Source organism: Pseudophryne corroboree, chromosome 8 (assembly GCF_028390025.1).
Source record: "Pseudophryne corroboree isolate aPseCor3 chromosome 8, aPseCor3.hap2, whole genome shotgun sequence".
In the NCBI taxonomy this organism is placed as follows: Eukaryota; Metazoa; Chordata; class Amphibia; order Anura; family Myobatrachidae; genus Pseudophryne; species Pseudophryne corroboree.
This window is the reverse complement of record NC_086451.1, coordinates 400,048,960-400,071,228: the sequence shown is the minus strand read 5'-3', so window position 1 is coordinate 400,071,228 and position 22,269 is coordinate 400,048,960. Positions and strand designations below refer to the sequence as shown.

Sequence of the window (22,269 nt, the reverse complement as noted above, 5' to 3'; positions counted from 1 at the left end):
CATCTCTATACTAGCAGACGCAGTACGGTAGTCCACGGCTGTAGCTACCTCTGTGTCGTCAGTCACTCGTCATCCATAAGTATACAAGTATCCATCCATCTCCATTGTTTACCTGAGGTGCCTTTTAGTTGTGCCTATTAAAATATGGAGAACAAAAATGTTGAGGTTCCAAAAATAGGGAAAGATCAAGATCCACTTCCACCTCGTGCTGAAGCTGCTGTCACTAGTCATGGCCGAGACAATTAAATTCCATCAACGTCGTCTGCCAAGGCCGATGCCCAATGTCATAGTACAGAGCATGTAAAATCCAAAACACAAAAGATCAGTAAAAAAAGGACTCAAAAATCTAAATTGAAAGCGTCTGATGAGAAGCGGAAACTTGCCAATATGCCATTTACGACACGGAGTGGCAAGGAACGGCTGAGGCCCTGGCCTATGTTCATGGCTAGTGGTTCAGATTCACATGAGGCTGGAAGCACTCATACTCTCGCTAGAAAAATGAAAAGACTTAAGCTGGCAAAAGCACGGCAAAGAACTGTGCGTTCTTCGAAATCACAAATCCACAAGGAGAGTCCAATTGTGTCGTTTGCGATGCCTCACTGGACGTGAAGAGCATGCGCCTTCCACCATTTGCACGCCCCCTGCAAGTGCTGGAAGGAGCACCCGCAGTCCAGTTCCTGATAGTCAGATTGAAGATGTCAGTGTTGAAGTACACCAGGATGAGGAGGATATGGGTGTTGCAGGCGCTGGGGAGGAAATTGACAAGGAGGATTCTGATGGTGAGGTGGTTTGTTTAAGTCAGGCACCCGGGGAGACACCTGTTGTCCGTGGGAGGAATATGGCCATTGACATGCCTGGTGAAAAAACCAAAAAAATCAGCTCTTCGGTGTGGAAGTATTTCAACAGAAATGCGGACAACAGGTGTCAAGCCGTGTGTTGCCTTTGTCAAGCTGTAATAAGTAGGGGTAAGGACGTTAACCACCTCGGAACATCCTCCCTTATACGTCACCTGGAGCGCATTCATCATAAGTCAGTGACAAGTTCAAAAACTTTGGGCGACAGCGGAAGCAGTCCACTGACCAGTAAATCCCTTCCTCTTGTAACCAAGCTCACGCAAACCACCCCACCAACTCCCTCAATGTCAATTTCCTCCTTCCCCAGGAATGCCAATAGTCCTGCAGGCCATGTCACTGGCAATTCTGACGAGTCCTCTCCTGCCTGGGATTCCTCTGATGCATCCTTGAGTGTAACGCCTACTGCTGCTGGCGCTGCTGTTGTTGCTGCTGGGAGTCGATGGTCATCCCAGAGGGGAAGTCGTAACACCACTTTTACTACTTCCACCAAGCAATTGACTGTCCAACAGTCCTTTGCGAGGAAGATGAAATATCACAGCAGTCATCCTGCTGCAAAGCGGATAACTGAGTCCTTGGCATCCTGGGCGGTGAGAAACGTGGTTCCGGTATCCATCGTTACTTCAGAGCCAACTATAGACTTGATTGAGGTACTGTGTCCCCGGTACCAAATACCATCTAGGTTCCATTTCTGTAGGCAGGCGATACCGAAAATGTACACAGACCTCAGAAAAAGACTCACCGATGTCCTAAAAAATGCAGTTGTACCCAATGTCCACTTAACCACGGACATGTGGACAAGTGGAGCAGGGCAGACTCAGGACTATATGACTGTGACAGCCCACTGGGTAGATGTTTTGACTCCCGCCGCAAGAACAGCAGCGGCGGCACCAGTAGCAGCATCTCGCAAACGCCAACTCTTTCCTAGGCAGGCTACGCTTTGTATCACCGCTTTCCAGAATACGCACACAGCTGAAAACCTCTTACGGCAACTGAGGAAGATCATCGCAGAATGGCTTACCCCAATTGGACTCTCCTGTGGATTTGTGGCATCGGACAACGCCAGCAATATTGTGCGAGCATTACATCTGGGCAAATTCCAGCACGTCCCATGTTTTGCACATACCTTGAATTTGGTGGTGCAGAATTATTTAAAAAACGACAGGGGCGTGCAAGAGATGCTGTCGGTGGCCAGAAGAATTGCGGGACACTTTCGGCATACAGGCACCACGTACAGAAGACTGGGGCAACACCAAAAATGCCTGAACCTGCCCTGCCATCATCTGAAGCAAGAAGTGGTAACGAGGTGGAATTCAACCCTCTATATGCTTCAGAGGATGGAGGAGCAGCAAAAGGCCATTCAAGCCTATACATCTGCCCACGATATAGGCAAAGGAGGTGGAATGCACCTGTTGCAAGCGCAGTGGAGAATGATTTCAACGTTGTGCAAGGTTCTGCAACCTTTTGAACTTGCCACACGTGAAGTCAGTTCAGACACTGCCTGCCTAAGTCAGGTCATTCCCCTCATCTGGCTTTTGCAGAAGAAGCTGGAGACATTGAAGGAGGAGCTAAGACAGAGCGATTCCGCTAGGCATGTGGGACTTGTGGATGGAGCCCTTCATTCGCTTAACCAGGATTCACGGGTGGTCAATCTGTTGAAATCAGAGCACTACATTTTGGCCACCGTGCTCGATCCTAGATTTAAAACTTACGTTGTATCTCTCTTTCCCGCAGACACAAGTCTGCAGGGGTTCAAAGACCTGCTGGTGAGAAAATTATCAAGTCAAGTGGAACTTGATCGGTCAACAGCTCCTCCTTCACATTCTCCCGCAATTGGGGGTGCGAGGAAAAGGCTACAAATTCCGAGCCCACCCGCTGGCGGTGATGCAGGGCAGTCTGGAGCGACTGCTGATGCTGACATCTGGTCCGGACTGAAGGACCTGCCAACGATTACTGACATGTCGTCTACTGTCACTACATATGATTCTCTCACCATTGAAAGAATGGTGGAGGATTATATGAGTGACCGCATCCAAGTAGGCACGTCAGACAGTCCGTACGTATACTGGCAGGAAAAAGAGGCAATTTGGAGGCCCTTGCAGAAACTGGCTTTATTCTACCTAAGTTGCCCTCCCACAAGTGTGTACTCCGAAAGAGTGTTTAGTGCCGCCGCTCACCTTGTCAGCAATCGGCGTACGAGGTTACTTCCAGAAAATGTGGAGAAGATGATGTTCATTAAAATTAATTATAATCAATTCCTCCGTGGAGACATTCACCAGTAGCAATTGCCTCCAGAAAGTACACAGGGAGCTGAGATGGTGGATTCCAGTGGGGACGAATTGATAATCTGTGAGGAGGGGGATGTACACGGTGATGAATCGGAGGATGATGATGAGGTGGACATCTTGCCTCTGTAGAGCTAGTTTGTGCAAGGAGAGATTCATTGCTTCTTTTTTGGTGGGGGTCCAAACTAACCCGTCATTTGAGTCACAGTCGTGTGGCAGACCCTGTCACTGAAATGATGGGTTTGTTAAAGTGTGCATGTCCTGTTTATACAACATAAGGGTGGGTGGGAGGGCCCAAGGACAATTCCATCTTGCACCTCTTTTTTCTTTAATTTTTCTTTGCGTCATGTGCTGTTTGGGGAGTATTTTTTGGAAGGGCCATCCTGCGTGACACTGCAGTGCCACTCCAAGATGGGCCAGGTGTTTGTGTCGGCCACTTGGGTCGCTGAGCTTAGTCACACAGCTACCTCATTGCGCCTCTTTTTTTCTTTGCATCATGTGCTGTTTGGGGAGTGTTTTTTGGAAGTGCCATCCTGCATGACACTGCAGTGCCACTCCTAGATGGGCCAGGTGTTTGTGTCGGCCACTTGGGTCGCTGAGCTTAGTCACACAGCTACCTCATTGCGCCTCTTTTTTTCTTTGCGTCATGTGCTGTTTGGGGAGTGTTTTTTGGAAGGGCCATCCTGCGTGACACTGCAGTGCCACTCCTAGATGGGCCAGGTGTTTGTGTCGGCCACTTGGGTCGCTGAGCTTAGTCACACAGCTACCTCATTGCGCCTCTTTTTTTCTTTGCGTCATGTTATGTTTGGGGAGTATTTTTTGGAAGGGCCATCCTGCGTGACACTGCAGTGCCACTCCTAGATGGGCAAGGTGTTTGTGTCGGCCACTTGGGTCGCTGAGCTTAGTCACACAGCTACCTCATTGCGCCTCTTTTTTTCTTTGCGTCATCTGCTGTTTGGGGAGTTTTTTGGAAGGGCCATCCTGCGTGACACTGCAGTGCCACTCCTAGATGGGCCAGGTGTTTGTGTCGGACACTTGGGTCGCTTAGCTTAGTCATCCAGCGACCTCAGTGCAAATTTTAGGACTAAAAATAATATTGTGAGGTGTGAGGTGTTCAGAATAGACTGGAAATGAGTGGAAATTATTGTTATTGAGGTTAATAATACTTTGGGATCAAAATGATTCCCAAATTCTATGATTTAAGCTGTTTTGTAGGGTTTTTTGAAAAAAACACCCGATTCCGACAAAAAAAATTTGGTGAGGTTTTGCCAAAACGCGTTCGAACCCAAAACACGGCCGCGGAACCGAACCCAAAACCAAAACACAAAACCCGAAAAATTTCCGGTGCACATCACCAATTACAAGCAATAGTATTTTTAAATCTGGGTTGCTGTGTGGCCCTAGGCTGGGGGAATCAATATTGCTCTGATAGGCTTACGTGTATACCCACCCCCCTTATCAGTGGGTGGGGTTAATAAGTTGTGGTAAAAATAAGTTTTAATATTCTTCCTCATTCACACACTAAAGGTAACAGTCAGTATGATTTTAAGGGCAGTCAGTAACTGTCAGTATGCCCTCCTAGACAGGGCCCCCTGGCAACTGTAGTCAGAGCCGTCTTAACAGCATTGTAGTCCCCTGGGCACAGCAATGCACTGGACCCCCTACCCACCCATCAGCGTCAGGGGTGGGGGGTGCTATCAGCGGCAGCTTTAATGTCCCGTGGGGGATAAACGGGGTTCTATCTTTTGCTCAGCATGTAGTACCTGGAGAAATAATTTCTGCTAATTATTCCTTTACTGCAGAAATGGGACGGAAAGGAGAATGCTAAACTGTAGAAGGGGACATTGTGCGGAATGAAGGGGCCCTGGTACATGACTTACAGGGTGGTAGAGGGTGTTTAATACACAGGGGAGGGGTGGAAAGTGGAGTGGACTTAATATTCATCATTTTCCGGGGGTCAGGCCAGCTTGCTTTACTGCAGATATCTCCAGTTCCTGGAAATAGATTTCTTAGCTTTAATGGGATAAAAGGAAAACTAGAGAGTTTCACCTTTTGGGAGATCTTGGGGACTTGGGGATCAGACTACAGTAGCCAGTGCAATCCATCAACAAAAATATAAAACTGCATATAAGCGTGTGGAGCTGGAGCAGGGACCAGCTGCATGAAGGCTGATATCTCTGGTTCTTGGCATAGTAGAGACAAGCTGCCAGTGTCCACTGAATGGCGAGAGTCCCAGCTTTTGGAGTATATCCTCAGAAAAACTCTAAGTCAGACAGAACCAGAGATATCTGGCTGGGAAGAACAATTAACAGGCTTGGATGGGGACCACTGCTTTAAAGTCGGATATCTCCGGTTCCCAGGGACGATTTTCAAAAATCTGGTACCCCTGGAAATAGGGGACCCTCAGCTATCAGCCTAGGGCCCTTTTACTCCTGGGGCCCTTGGGCAAAAGCCCATTGATCCCATACGAAATGACTGCCATGACTGTAGTGCACCTGTAAATAAAATATTACAATAAACACAGGGTCAGACATTGAATTTAGAGTACAGGAGGCAATGTGTATGCCAGGTCGGTATTTAAGCCCATTAGGCTTGTTCAGCTGGCACTGTTTAAGACAAGTATTAGTGAATAGAGTTACTGTAATTGCTAGTACCATAATTTGCTAATGTTTTTGTGGGGTGGAACTTTGGCATGTTTAGTCTCATGGGTATGCCCCTCAGAAACTTCCAGATCATCTTTCCTTTGGGACATTCCACCCTCCCTCCCTATTGCTGTTGTCAGCTCAGCAAGAAGAAATGGCTGCAGTAGCCACCATACTTATTCTATAAAAATTATTTTGTAGTGAAATAAAAACGGACCTTTTTTCCTCACCACTATTTGCCTCTGTGCCATTACTTCAGTTAATGTATGTATTGTATATTGGGCCTTATTCAGACCTGATCATAGATGTGCGAAAAAACACAAGTCTACAATCAAAATCTTTGACATGCAGGAGGAAGCCTAGCACAGGGCAAGTCTTCTGCGCATGATGGCGGTGCTTTCGCACCTGCCCAGTAGCCCTCTGCCTACTCAGCCTAGCTACGAAGGTAGATGGCTACCCTCCATGTTTTTGGTCACAGAGGCTGTATGTGACGTCACGCAACTGCCGCGACCCGCCCCAGCAATGGTCCAGGTAAGCCTCCGTTGTCTGGACCGCGCCCCCCTAACGCTGCCACAATGCCATCCAATCGTCGCCAACACGCACCCTCCTGCCCCGCAACCGCCTCTGCCTGTCAGTCAGGCAGAGGCGATCGCACAAGCAGGGCTGCCACCAGAAATTGTGAGTCTCGGGACTGACAAAATAGGCAGGGCCTTCCCCCCCACACTTTTACAAAAAAATATTTTAGGCAGATATTTTGGCCAAAAATTATCAAGCCTGCCACCACATCAAGGTAGACTCTTTAGGCAGGTACCTAACCACCCTCATTAAATAAACCCTTTAAATAATTAGTTTTCATGGTAACTAACCATGAAAACTAAATGGGCAATTAAGTATCAGATCCTTACGGTAGTGCCAGATACATATATGCCCCCAGTGCCAGATATGCCCCCAGTGCCAGATACAGAAATGCCCCCACAGTGCATGCAAGATATGCCCCCCAGTGCCAGATACGGGTGGTCTTCAGTATACCGAATGTCGGGATCCCGGCGCACAGTATACCAGCGCCAGAATCCGGACACCCGGCTTACCAACAGGTATTCTCCCTCGTGGGGGTCCACGACCCCCCTGGAGGGAGAACACGCCACCATGCCCGCAGCGTGGCGAGCGCATCGTGCCCGCAAGGGGCTCATTTGCGCTCGCCGCACTGTCGGTATGCCGGTGGTCGGGCTCCCGGCGCCAGTATGTTGGTCGCCGGGAGCCCGGCCGCTGGCATACCATACTACACCCGCCAGATACATTTATGCTCCCAGTGCAAGATACGGAAATGCCCCCACTGGCCTGCCAGATATGCCCCCAGTGCCAGATATGCCCCCAGTGCCAGATATGCCCCCAGTGTGATACAGAAATGCCCCCACAGTGCCTGCCAGATATGCCCCCAGTGCCAAATTGAGAAATGCCCCCACTGTACCTGCCCGATATGCCCCCAGTACCAGATATGCCTCTAGTGCCAAATATGCCCCCAGTGCCATATACAGAAATGCCACCACAGTGCCTGCCAGATATGCCCCAGTGCCAGATACAGAAATGCCCTGACAGTGCATGCCGGATATGCACCCAGTGCCAGATGTGCCCCCAGTGCCAGATACAGAAATGCCCCCACTGTGCCTGCCCGATATGCTCCCAGTGCCAGATATTCCTCTAGTGCCATATACAGTAATGCCCCCACAGTGCCTGCCAGATATGCCCCCAGTGCCAGATACAGAAATGCCCCACAGTGCCTGCCAGATATGCCCCCAGTGCCAGATATGCCCCCAGTGCCAGATACAAAAATGCCCCCACAGTGCAATTAAGTATCAGATCCTGACGGTAGTGCCAGATACATATATGCCCCCCAGTGCCAGATATGCCCCCACAGTGCATGCCAGATATGCCTCCCAGTGCCAGATACATATATGCCCCCAGTGCCAGATACAGAAATGACCCCACTGTGCCTGCCAGATATTCCCCCAGTGCTAGATATGCCTCTAGTGCCAGATACATATATGCCCCCCAGTGCCAGATATTCCCCCACAGTGCATGCCATATATGCCTCCCAGTGCCAGATACATATATGCCCCCAGTGCCAGATACAGAAATGCCCCCACAGTGCCTGTCAGATATGCCCCCAGTGACAGATACATATATTCCCCCAGTGCCCAATACATATATGCCCCCAGTGCCAGATATGCCCCCCCTGACAGATATGCCCCCAGTGCCAGGTATGCCCCCAGTGCTAGATACAGAAATGCCCTCACAGTGCATGCCAGATATGCCCCTAGTGCCAGATATGTCCCACACCCCAGTGCCAGATGTGCCCCCAGTGCCAGGTATGTCCACTCCCCAGTGCCAGATATGCTCCCAGACCCCAGTGCCAGGTACACATGTCCTCACAGCCCCAGGCCCCCTTCTCACAAAACACACAGTCATAGACAGAAACATACATACTTACCTACAAATCTTTCCTCTCTGCTCTCTCTCAGTCTCTCCCACGCTATCTGCTGCTGCCGGCCTCCTCCTGTCCCTAGCTCCGCGGCTCCTCTTCACCTGATGCGGAGTGACATCATCACATCACGCTGCGTCGCATCAGAATAAAATAAACGTTATTAAGCCAATCAGCAAGCAGCAGCTTGCTGTGTTCGGCGGTGGGCGGTGGGATATGAAGGGACAGTAGCCGCGCTGCGGTCAGTGTGTGTCACCGGCGGCGGTCGCCGCCGGGAACAGCCACAGCTGGCTGTGTGTGCAGCCCGGTACCTCCACTCTGTCAGAGTGGCTGGGCCCAGGACAACTGTACACATGGCACCCCCTTGATGGTGGCCCTGCGCACAAGCGAGATGCCGTCGCATCTCACTGTGTGCACACTTCACCGGCCTTCAGCCTACGAACGCTGCAACTGAGTATTCCAGGTCTGAATTAGGCTTATTGTCAACTGTTTGATAAGTGTGGGCTAGCATCAGCCTCTAGAGAGTTTAAAAATCCTTTAATCTTATTTACACACATTTGCACTGATATAATTATAGATTTATGGGATGTAACCACTTACTATACTCATGTAAGATGTCAGTGTTATCAGCCTCTAATCGGGGTAGCAGTTGATTTACCGACGGACACAATACTGACGGTCATAATCCCTACAGCCATTGACCGACAGTCAAAATACTGACACGGTCAAAATACCGACATTCATTATACCGACATGTCCAAAAGGCTGACATAGTCAGAATACCGACATTTACAATGCCGGCATGTGTTTTTAAGGATTTTTTCTTGCTTGTTCATGCTTTACCATCCCAGTGGACCTGGAAGGGGAATATAAGAGTGTGCCGAGCGCAGCGACCCATGCGAGGGGGCGCAGTACACTTACATGGTGTCCATGTCGACCTATGTTCACATTGACACAAAAAACCCCCCCAGAAAAACTCATGTCGGTATTTTGAAATGACGACATTTCAAGTGTCGGTAGTCTGGTTATGTCGGTATTTTGACCATGTCGGCATAATGAATGTTGGTATTTTGAATGTGTCGCTATTTTAACTGTCGGTCAATGGCTGTCGGGATTATGACTGTCGGTATTGTGTCCGTAGGTAAATCATTCCGAACCCAATAGTTGAACATCTTCCAGTATTTACACCATCATATGATTGTTTAAAAAAAACATCCCTACAGATTGTCCCTCTTGGCATGAGACTTCTGCTTTCCTGTTCCTCTATATTTCATCGGTCATGGGATCAGTGTTCTAAAATTAATGTTTTGTTCTGGCTACAGTATTCTGCCTTTTTATGAACCCTGAGTGCAGGGATATTTATTTTCTGTTGTGAACAGTAATGTGACTTGCTGCTACTTTATCTTGTCTGATTTAAAGTTAAGCCCGTGCCAATTGTTTCATTCCCGCTGAGACACAGTGTTTTTTGTATTTCATGTGATCTTCTCTGAGTGGATGCTATCTGCTAAGTATGTGTGGTCCTGTTATTTTGGACATGAGCACTGCCTGCATTAGGCTCACTTCCAGGTTCAAGTGGGGACAAGCTAACAAAAATCCTGTGTGCCCGTAGCAAGATCCGCTACTGGTTCTACTGTTAGAGACATATAGGCGTAAATTTACTAAGATGGGCGTTTTATTTAAGATGGGATGTTGCCCACAGCAACCATTCAGATTCTAGGTATTATATTCCAGAAGGTGCTATATAAATAAGAAGTAGAAGATGATTGGCTGCTATGGGCAACATCCCATCTTAAATAGAACTCCCATCTTAATAGATTTACCCCTTAGGCTGGGTACACACCATGTAATAAATTGTTTGTATGGATCCAGTATAATAAACCAGCAGATGAGATGCCGGATGTCAGTATAACGACAGCGGCATACCATCTGCCGGATTCCTGGCAGTGAGGCCGCGAGTACCCATGTGGGCTTGCTGCACTCACCATCGCCACAGATTCCATTCCCACTCGGTTGGTGGCAGAGACACACCAACCGAGTGGGAATCCCGGGCGGGTGTTGCGATTCTGACTGTCGGTATAATGTCAGCTGTCGGGATTCCAGCGTTGGTATCCTGACTGCCGGGATCCTGACAGCTGGTAATTTAACTGTATCCCATTTGTACAGCCAAAGAACAGTATATAGCTAATGGATTGGCAGGTGTGTACAGTCGATATGTCTGTGCTAATATATCATGCAGATATATTGGTGTAGCTATCTGTGGGTACGGGCGAACCACAGGAACCACCGACAATGATATCACAACTGGGCAGTAAATTTAAATGTCCGCCTAGTTGAGCTGTCTGGCTAGACATATTGAGCAGCCAATTGGTAAGCATGTATAACTTACCAAATTGGCCACTCAGTCGCCGGGTCCATCAGTTGGCAGATCTGCTGAGAGTTGGACAGAGTTTTCCAGTCAACAACTAGTAGAAATTGGTAAGTTCTACAGTACATCCCCAAAGAGAACATTCAAGTACAGTAGAAGTAATAATTTTTTAGAAGAGGTGAGACTTACATTCATTTTTACATATCTCCAATCCCGCAAATATACAGTACATGGCTGGACGGGGGGAGGGGGGCTACATCAGTCATTATTGATATTATTCTTAATATTAACCCTGCTTGGTCTTAATTTGCACTGCAGCTTTGTAATACACAGTTATATATTGCAGGTGCCAAGTTCTCCAGGCTTTGGACCATCTCCCAACACAAAACAATGGACATAATGAGGAGGAAGGGGTATATATACACTTTAAAGAACACAAAGCTCATGAGATTCCAACATAATGGGAAAGTTATGTTTTGCCCACACATTTCTTTCTGAGGGAGTTGGAAATAATTGAGTCTGCTCTGGCTGAGTTTGTTATATCTCCAAACAGTCAGATTCAATAGAATCTAAGCATCATGGGAAAGTGAGATTTTATCCTCACATTCCTTCCTGAGGGAGAGGGAAATTATGAGTCATTTCTGGCTGAATTATACACTCACTTGTATTTAGGATTGCTGGAGCTCTTTGATCTGCTACATAATGGGTTCAATATTAGCTTCCACATGATAAATGCTAGGCTTCATGTGACTTATTACAGACTCAGTGGGGTCAGTAGTAAGGAGAGTGGGAACATCTAATTGTGTAGCATTTTTTGTTTTTCTCCAAAGTACACAAATTGCAAAACAACAATGGGACCACAGTGATCATAAACACAACATTGTAATGACTGCACAGCACATGAGCACACATCACATAGGTACCTGGGGCCTGATTCAGTATGGATCACTATTGTAATCTCCAGCGCAGTTTTCCGATGGTCAGGAAACTGGGCATGCACAAAACAAGTCCTGCAATCGCATCTTAGTATTGAGAACACCTCTGCCTGATTGACAAGTAGAGGTATTCAGGGGTAGGAGCGAGGACGGCCTGCGTTGCTGGAAATGTGGGCATGTCATCCCCATTTTCCGTGAGTGGCGAGGTGAAGGACTGCATTGCGAGACGCAGTTTCCTTTGCCTCACAAGCCACCCTGTAATAGGTAGTCTAAGTAAGCTCATCACAGATGAACATCATGGTCGACGCTTGCGATGTTCATCACAGACTGCGATCGAATCGATTGCAGTATTGCTATCACAATTGCAGGGAGGAGATGCTATGTACCTCCTCCTGCATTTGCATTGCTACAGATTGCATTGGCAGCTGCTGCGAGCAACTTTGAAAATGCAATCCTTACTGAATTAGTCCCAATATCTGGATATTTATACTGTAGGCTTACCATACTATCCCTTTAAACTGGGACACTCATGAATTATACAGATTCTGTGGCTGGCTGACTTCTGACTTCACAACAGCATTTCCCCTTGTTTTATTGAACCACAGAACCTGTGTAATTCATGAGCGTTCCAGTTTAAAGAGATAGTATGGTAAGACTAGATATTTAGGATTACTAAATCCTTTCCTCATATGCAGAAAACCGCACTGCCAAGACATTATCAACAAGGACCGAATTAGGTTGGTCATGTGCCCAGAATGAGTGTTTGGGCCAGTGCTATACACTAATTGTATGACACTTAACAGAGCTTCAATTTCTAATATTAAACATTCAGTTTAACATGTAATATTAAATGAAATGTAACATATTACTGTGCCTAGTACAATGGTTATTCTGACACAGGAGTCACGATCCAAATTAGTACATTTTTAGCACCATTTTTTAATTATAAAAGAATATCCTGTATATGGTATTCCAGAATTCTCAGTAGGGTTAATACTCTGATCTTGTGACAGTGTCAAAGAGCTCTCAGATGAGCCTAAAGAATTCATGTGAATAATCCCTTAATAAAATTGATGATTCAATCAATGGGGCAGATGTATTAACCTGGAGAAGGCATAAGGAAGTGATAAACCAGTGATAAATGCAAGGTGATAAACACACCAGTGAATTAGCTCCCATATGTAAATTAACAGTTAGAATCTGATTGGCTGGGGCATTATCACCTTGCACTTAACACTGCTTTATCACTTCCTTATGCCTTCTCCAGATTAATACATCTGCCCCAGTGTTTGGCATATACTTACAGTATGTCATCAGAGTAGTACATTTCTGTATGTGGGGAATATGCATCAATGCTTGTAGAAAGATAAGTGGAGACAGGTACTAACCAATCAGCTCCTAATTGTCATTTTTCAAACACAGCCTGTAACATGGCAGTTAGTAGTTGATTGGTTGGTTGGTACTTTATCTCTCCCCAATTTATTAAAAGTGTTGAAGCATATGCCCTCATATATTATATACTGGTTAAAACACGGCACATGTTTCTTTAACACTTATCAAGACCTTTGTCTTATAAAAGCTAACCATGTTTTTTTTCCATGCCTGAGCAGTTGCAAAATGTACTAGGAACTGTTCCAAGTATTTCAACAATGTGCATTGTATACACAGCACTGGAAATGGCCCAGGAACATTTGGCAAAACTGACTGTGTTACAGTACCCAGAGTTCATTTACTGTGGATGCCTAATTTTATTAAGGCTAAATCAATATGTACTTATTTTCATGTAATTTCAGTATTATTGGAATTTAACTTTTAGTTCTGCAGTCTATTTCATTAACAGGCCTCAGAAAGATTGCACCTTTTGCTTGTCTATTAACCATTTTGAACGTTGTTTTTTACATGGGGATCCCTGGACATGAGGTAGATGTTACATTCTGACCAGGGCCATCTTAACAGCAAAGTGGGCCCCTGGGCACAGCAATGCACTGGGGCCCCTACCCATCCTCCAGGGGGGGTGCTATCAGCGGCAGCTTTGATGTCCTGCGGGCGGTAGGGGGTGTTCTATCTTCCGTTCAGCATGTAGGTCCTGGAGCAGTCATTTCTGCTAATTACTCCTTTACTGCACAGATGGGGTGGGAGGGAGAACACTGAACTGTAGAAGGGGGCATTGTGCTGAAAGAAGAGGCCCTGGTACATGACTTCCAGGGTGGTAGGGGGTGTTTAATATGTAAGGGAGGGGTGGATAGTGGAGTGGGCTTAATATTCATCATTTTCTGGTGGGAGGGCAGCTTGCTTTTCTGCAGATATCTCAAGTTCCTGGAAAAGATTTCTTAGCTCTGAATGGGATAAAAAACTAGAGAGTCCTACCTTTCAGGAGGTGCTGGGGACTTGGGGATCAGTGTTCAGGAGCCAGAGCAATCCATCAACAAAAATATAAAACTGCATATTAGGCGTGTGGAGCTGGAGCAGGGACTGGCTGCTGGAAGGTGGATATCTCTGGATCTGGGCATAGTAGAGACAAGCTGCCAGTGTCCACTGAAAGGGGAGAGTCCCAGCTTTTGGAATGTACCCTCAGAAAAACTCTTAGTCATAAAGAACCTGAGATATCTGGCTGGGAAGAGCAATTAACAGGCTTGGATGGGGACCACTGCTTTGAAGTCGGATATCTCTGGTTCCCCAGGGCCGATTTTCAAAAATCTGATACCCCTGGAAAGAGGGGATCCTCAGCTATCAGCCTAGGGCCCTTATACTCCTGGGGCCCTTGGGCAAGAGCCCATTGAGCCCATACGAAAAGACGGCCCTGATTCTGACTGCTCTGTGAGCAAACACCAATCACATTTCATATTTAAGCCCATGTATATCATTTTTGGACTTGTTTATCTAATCACCTATTGACTCAGCTGTTCTGCTTGATTGCAATCTTTACTTAATATATCTGGACATAACAATATTTAAAACTGTAAATATAAAACACAAGTATCTTAATACGACTCATAGTTGCCTACTCTTCCTACTCTGGTGTCCGGGAGACTTCTGAATAAGGGTGAAGGCCAGGCAATTCACTGTGAGAATTAATATATTCATAACCAACTTGTAATATTGTCCCTCATTCCGAGTTGTTCGCTCGCTAGCTGCTTTTAGCAGTAGTGCAAACTCTAAGCCGCGGCCCTCTGGGAGTGTATTTTAGCTTAGCAGAAGTGTGAACGAAAGGACCGCAGCGCTGCTGCAAAAAAAAGACTGTGCAGTTTCTGAGTAGCTCGAGATTTACTCCTAGCTAGCAATCACTTCAATCTGTTTAATTCCTGTTTTGACGTCACAAACACGCCCTGCGTTCGCCCAGCCACGCCTACGTTTCCCCAGCCACTCCTGCGTTTTTATCTGGCACGCCTGCGTTTTTACACACACTCCCCGAAAACGGTCAGTTGCCACCCAGAAACACCCACTTCCTGTCAATCACTCTGCGGCCAGAAGTGCAACTGAAAAGCGTCGCTAGACCTTGTGAGAAACTGCATCGGCTTTTGTGAAAGTACGTCGCGCGTGCGCAGTGCGCACCATACGCATGTGCAGAAGTGCTAATTTTTAGCCTGATCGCTGCGCTGCGAACAACGGCAGCTAGCAATCAACTCGGAATGAGGGCCATTATGTTTCTCTAACGTCCTAGTGGATGCTGGGGACTCCGTAAGGACCATGGGGAATAGACGGGCTCCGCAGGAGACAGGGCACTTTAAGAAAGAATTTGGATACTGGTGTGCTCTGGCTCCTCCCTCTATGTCCCCCCTCCAGACCTCAGTTTGAATCTGTGCCCGGACGAGCTGGGTGCTGTTCAGTGAGCTCTCCTGAGCTTGCTATAAGAAAGTATTTTGTTAGGTTTTTTTTATTTTCAGGGAGCTCTGCTGGCAACAGACTCCCTGCATCGTGGGACTGAGGGGAGAGAAGCAGCCCTACTCTCTGAAGATAGGTCCTGCTTCTTAGGCTACTGGACACCATTAGCTCCAGAGGGATCGTACACAGGGTCTCACCCTTTGTCGTCTGATCCCGGAGCCGCGCCGCCGTCCCCCTCGCAGAGCCGGAAGACAGAAGCCGGGTGAAAGAAGCAAGAAGACTTCGAAATCGGCGGCAGAAGACTCCAGTCTTCATATGAGGTAGCGCACAGCACTGCAGCTGTGCGCCATTGCTCCCACACTACACCCACATACTCCGGTCACTGTAAGGGTGCAGGGCGCAGGGGGGGGGGGGGGGGGCGCCCTGGGCAGCAATTAGAGACCTCTTTGGCAAAAGTTTGCATAATATACAGTTGGGCACTGTATATATGTATGAGCCCCCGCCAAAATTGTACATGAAAGCGGGACAGAATCCCGTCGTCGAGGGGGCGGGGCTTCTTCCTCAGCACTCACCAGCACCATGTTTTTTCTCCACAGCACCGCTGAGAGGAAGCTCCCCAGTCTCTCCCCTGCAGTTACACGGTAGAAGAGGGTAAAAAGAGAGGGGGGGCACATCATTAGGCGCAAAAATCAATCTAAACAGCAGCTACTGGGTTAACATTAAGTTACTGTGTTATTCCTGGGTTAATAGCGCTGGGGTGTGTGCTGGCATACTCTCTCTCTGTCTCTCCAAAGGGCCTTGTGGGGGAATTGTCTTCAGATGAGCATTCCCTGAGTGTGTGGTGTGTCGGTACGTGTGTGTCGACACGTCTGAGGTAAAAGGCTCCCATAAGGAGGAGATGGAGCAAATATGTGTGTGAGAGGGTGTCTCCGTCGACAACGCCGACACCTGTTTGGATATGTGTAATTAAGTGCTAAGGTGAATTTATTGCACATAAGATTAGAGAACAGACAGGAAATCTACCCATGTCTGTCCCTATGTCGCAGAGACCTTTAGAGTCTCTCAATGCTCACTATCCAAAATAATAGACACTGATATCGACACAGAGTTTGACTCCAGTGTCGACTACGATAATGCAAAGTTACAGCCAAAATGGCAGAAAAGTATTCAATATATGATTATTGTAATAAAAGATGATTTGCATATCACTGATGACTCATCTGTCCCTGACACAAGGGTACACATGTTTAAGGGGAAGAAAGCAGAGGTAAATTTCCCTCCTCTCATGATGAAAAAGAGCGGGAATCTCCAGACAAGAGACTGCAGTTTCCCACAAAGAATTCTCAGGCAGTATCATTTCCCCACTAGGGCCAGGATATGATGGGAATCTTCCCCTATGGTGTCACGTTTGCCCAAAAGGTAGCCCTGACGTAATAGCTATTCTTAGGGATCCTGCAGATAGCGTGCACATTCTGGTACACTACTCAGACCGGCGATTGTGTCGGCATGGGTTTATAGCACTGTGGCAGCGTGGACAGGTACCTTATCAGCAGAGATTGAGACCCTAGTATGCATATAGATATATGTATATATATATATTTATATATATATAAAAGATGCTGTCTTAAGAGATATGTATATATAAAACATGCCCAAAGAGACATGAGTATACTGGGTCCTAGAGTCAAGCTATGTCGATTTCTGCTTGACGTGTCCTGTTGAATATGCAATGGACAGATGATGCCGACTTAAGAGGCATATGGAAGGCTGAGGATTGTGTGGAGAAGGGTTCTCGGACCTGGTCTCCACAGCTATAGATGGTAATTCTGATATTTTGCCTTATATTCCTGCACAGCCTAGGAAAGCACGACATTATCAAATGCAGCCTTTCGAATAAAGAAACAAGAAAGTCCGAGGTGCGTCCTTTCTTGCCAGAGGCGGGGGCAGAGGAAAGAAGCTGCACAACACAGCTAGTTCCCAGGAACAGAAGTCCTCCCCGGCCTCTACAAAAATCCACCGCATGTCGCTGGGGCTCCACAGGTGGAGCTAGGCCCGGTGGGGGCACGCCTTCGTAAGTTCAGCCACAAGTGGGTTCACTCCCTGTTAGATCCCTGGGCAATAGATATTGTATCTCAGGGATACAAGCTGGACTTTGAGAAGATGCCCCCTCACTGACGGCCCTGCTGGCTTCCCCCCATGAGAGGGAAACAGTGTTAACTGCAATTCACAAATTGTATCTTCAACAGGTGGTGGTCAAGGTTCCCCTCCTTCAACAAGGAGGGGGTTATTATTCGACCATGTTGTAGTCCCGAAACCAGACGGTTCGGTCAGACCCATATTGAATTTAAAATCCCTGAACATATACCTGAAAAGGTTCAAGTTCAAGATGGAATCGCTAAGAGCGGTCATTGCAAGCCTGAAAGGGGGAGATTTTATGGTGACTCGGAACATAAAGGATGCATACCTTCATGTCCCCATTTATCCACCTCATCAGGCGTACCTCAGAATTGCGATACGGAATTGTCATTACCAATTTCAGACGTTGCCGTTTGGTCTCTCCACGGCCTTGAGAATATTCACCAAGGTAATGGCGGAAGCAAGGTGTCACTATTATCACATACTTGGACGATCTCCTCATTAAAGCGAGATCAAGAGAGCAGTTGCTGAACAGCGTATCACTTTCTCTGGAAGTGTAACGCAACACGGCTGGATTCTATATATTCCAAAGTCGCAGTTGGTTCCTACAGCTCATCTGCCTCTCCTAGGCATGATCCTAGACACAGACCAGAAAAGGGTTTATCTCCCGATAGAGAGAGCTCAGGAGCTCGTGACACTGGTCAGGAATCTATTAAAACCAAAACAGGTGTCAGTGCATCACTGCACTCGAGTCCTGGGAAGGAGGGTGGCATCATACGAGGCCATTCCCTTCGGCAGGTTCCATGCGAGGACCTTCCAATGGGACTTACTGGACAAGTGGTCCGGATCACATCTTCAGATGCATCGGTTAATCACCCTATCCCCCAGGGCCAGGGTGTCTCTCCTGTGGTGGCTGCAGAGTGCTCACCTTCTCAAAGGTCGCAGATTCGGCATTCAGGACTGGGCCCTGGTGAACACGGATGCAAGCCTCCGAGGGTGGGGGGCAGTCACACAAGAAATTTCCAAGGGCTGTGGTAAAGGCAGGAGACTTGCCTTCATATCAATATCCTGGAACTAAGGGCCATATACAACGTCCTAAGTCAAGCGGAGACCCTGCTTCGCGACCACCCGGTTCTGATTCAGTCAGACAATATCACCGCAGTGGCTCATGTAAACCGCCAAGGCGGCACAAGGAGCAGGGTGGCGATGGTAGAAGACACCAGAATTTTTCGCTGGGCGGAGCATCACGTAAACGCACTGTCAGCCGTGTTCATTCCGGGAGTGGACAACTGGGAAGCAGACTTCCTCAGCAGGCACGACCTCCACCCAGGAGAGTGGGGACTTCATCAAGAAGTCTTCATGCAGATTGCAAGTCGGTGGGAACTGCCACAGGTGGACATGATGGCATCCCGCCTCAACAAAAAGCTGCAGAGATATTGCGCCAGGTCAAGAGACCCTCAGGCGATAGCTGTGGACGCACTGGTGACACCGTGGGTGTTCCCGTCGGTCTATGTATTTCCTCCTCTTCCTCTCATACCCAAGGTGCTGAGAATCATAAGGAAAAGAGGAGTGAGAACAATACTCTTTGTTCCGGATTGGCCAAGAAGGACTTGGTATCCAGATCTGCAAGAAATGCTCACAGATGACCCATGGCGGCTCAACATTATCACCGTATATGTCGAAAATATGTTGTTTGGTGTGAGGCCAGGAATGCCCCTACGGAGGAATTCCAGCTGAGCCGTTTCCTTCACTTCCTACAGTCGGGAGTGACTTTGGACCTGAAATTGGGTTCCATTAAGGTCCAGATTTTGGTCCTATCCATTTTCTTTCAAAAAGAACTTGCTTCTCTTACTGAAGTTCAGACGTTGTAAAGGGAGTGCTGCATATTCAGCCCCCTTTTGTGCCTCCAGTGGCACATTGGGATCTTAACGTGGTGTTGAGTTTCCACTGGTTTGAGCTAGAGATGAGCGCCTGAAATTTTTCGGGTTTTGTGTTTTGGTTTTGGGTTCGGTTCCGCGGCCGTGTTTTGGGTTCGACCGCGTTTTGGCAAAACCTCACCGAATTTTTTTTGTCGGATTCGGGTGTGTTTTGGATTCGGGTGTTTTTTTCAAAAAACCCTAAAAAACAGCTTAAATCATAGAATTTGGGGGTAATTTTGATCCCAAAGTATTATTAACCTCAAAAAACATAATTTACACTCATTTTCAGCCTATTCTGAACACATCACACCTCACAATATTATTTTTAGTCCTAAAATTTGCACCGAGGTCGCTGTGTGAGTAAGATAAGCGACCCTAGTGGCCGACACAAACACCGGGCCCATCTAGGAGTGGCACTGCAGTGTCACGCAGGATGTCCCTTCCAAAAAACCCTCCCCAAACAGCACATGACGCAAAGAAAAAAAGAGGCGCAATGAGGTAGCTGACTGTGTGAGAAAGATAAGCGACCCTAGTGGCCGACACAAACACCGGGCCCATCTAGGAGTGGCACTGCAGTGTCACGCAGGATGTCCCTTCCAAAAAACCCTCCCCAATCAGCACATGATGCAAAGAAAAAGAAAAGAAAAAAGAGGTGCAAGATGGAATTATCCTTGGGCCCTCCCACCCACCCTTATGTTGTATAAACAAAACAGGACATGCACACTTTAACCAACCCATCATTTCAGTGACAGGGTCTGCCACACGACTGTGACTGATATGACGGGTTGGTTTGGACCCCCCCCAAAAAAGAAGCAATTAATCTCTCCTTGCACAAACTGGCTCTACAGAGGCAAGATGTCCACCTCATCTTCACCCTCCGATATATCACCGTGTACATCCCCCTCCTCACAGATTATCAATTCGTCCCCACTGGAATCCACCATCTCAGCTCCCTGTGTACTTTGTGGAGGCAATTGCTGCTGGTCAATGTCTCCGCGGAGGAATTGATTATAATTCATTTTAATGAACATCATCTTCTCCACATTTTCTGGATGTAACCTCGTACGCCGATTGCTGACAAGGTGAGCGGCGGCACTAAACACTCTTTCGGAGTACACACTTGTGGGAGGGCAACTTAGGTAGAATAAAGCCAGTTTGTGCAAGGGCCTCCAAATTGCCTCTTTTTCCTGCCAGTATAAGTACGGACTGTGTGACGTGCCTACTTGGATGCGGTCACTCATATAATCCTCCACCATTCTATCAATGTTGAGAGAATCATATGCAGTGACAGTAGACGACATGTCCGTAATCGTTGTCAGGTCCTTCAGTCCGGACCAGATGTCAGCATCAGCAGTCGCTCCAGACTGCCCTGCATCACCGCCAGCGGGTGGGCTCGGAATTCTGAGCCTTTTCCTCGCACCCCCAGTTGCGGGAGAATGTGAAGGAGGAGATGTTGACAGGTCGCGTTCCGCTTGACTTGACAATTTTGTCACCAGCAGGTCTTTCAACCCCAGCAGACCTGTGTCTGCCGGAAAGAGAGATCCAAGGTAGGCTTTAAATCTAGGATCGAGCACGGTGGCCAAAATGTAGTGCTCTGATTTCAACAGATTGACCACCCGTGAATCCTTGTTAAGCGAATTAAGGGCTGCATCCACAAGTCCCACATGCCTAGCGGAATCGCTCCGTGTTAGCTCCTTCTTCAATGCCTCCAGCTTCTTCTGCAAAAGCCTGATGAGGGGAATGACCTGACTCAGGCTGGCAGTGTCTGAACTGACTTCACGTGTGGCAAGTTCAAAGGGCATCAGAACCTTGCACAACGTTGAAATCATTCTCCACTGCACTTGAGACAGGTGCATTCCATCTCCTATATCGTGCTCAATTGTATAGGCTTGAATGGCCTTTTGCTGCTCCTCCAACCTCTGAAGCATATAGAGGGTTGAATTCCACCTCGTTACCACTTCTTGCTTCAGATGATGGCAGGGCAGGTTCAGTAGTTTTTGGTGGTGCTCCAGTCTTCTGTACGTGGTGCCTGTACGCCGAAAGTGTCCCGCAATTTTTCTGGCCACCGACAGCATCTCTTGCACGCCCCTGTCGTTTTTTTAAAAATTCTGCACCACCAAATTCAAGGTATGTGCAAAACATGGGACGTGCTGGAATTTGCCCATATTTAATGCACACACAATATTGCTGGCGTTGTCCGATGCCACAAATCCACAGGAGAGTCCAATTGGGGTAAGCCATTCCGCGATGATCTTCCTCAGTTGCCGTAAGAGGTTTTCAGCTGTGTGCGTATTCTGGAAAGCGGTGATACAAAGCGTAGCCTGCCTAGGAAAGAGTTGGCGTTTGCGAGATGCTGCTACTGGTGCCGCCGCAGCTGTTCTTGCGGCGGGAGTCCATACATCTACCCAGTGGGCTGTCACAGTCATATAGTCCTGACCCTGCCCTGCTCCACTTGTCCACATGTCCGTGGTTAAGTGGACATTGGGTACAACTGCATTTTTTAGGACACTGGTGAGTCTTTTTCTGACGTCCGTGTACATTCTCGGTATCGCCTGCCTAGAGAAGTGGAACCTAGATGGTATTTGGTAACGGGGGCACACTGCCTCAATAAATTGTCTAGTTCCCTGTGAACTAACGGCGGATACCGGACGCACGTCTAACACCAACATAGTTGTCAAGGACTCAGTTATCCGCTTTGCAGTAGGATGACTGCTGTGATATTTCATCTTCCTCGCAAAGGACTGTTGAACAGTCAATTGCTTACTGGAAGTAGTACAAGTGGGCTTACGACTTCCCCTCTGGGATGACCATCGACTCCCAGCGGCAACAACAGCA

General features: G+C 47.6%; 1 protein-coding gene across 2 annotated transcripts in view; it reads right to left on the bottom strand.

The window, feature by feature from the left end:
* The window catches only part of LOC134949291 (cytochrome P450 2G1-like), a 174,691-nt gene that overhangs the window by 121,061 nt on the left and 31,361 nt on the right, over positions 1–22,269 (bottom strand). The window contains exon 1 of one of the 2 annotated variants that reach the window (XM_063937789.1): positions 13,925–14,069. The exons of the other annotated variant lie outside the window; for it this stretch is intronic. The gene's annotated coding sequence lies outside the window, so the exon portion shown is untranslated. Of the gene's footprint in view, positions 1–13,924; positions 14,070–22,269 lie in introns of those variants that run through there. 2 annotated transcript variants of the gene reach the window in all.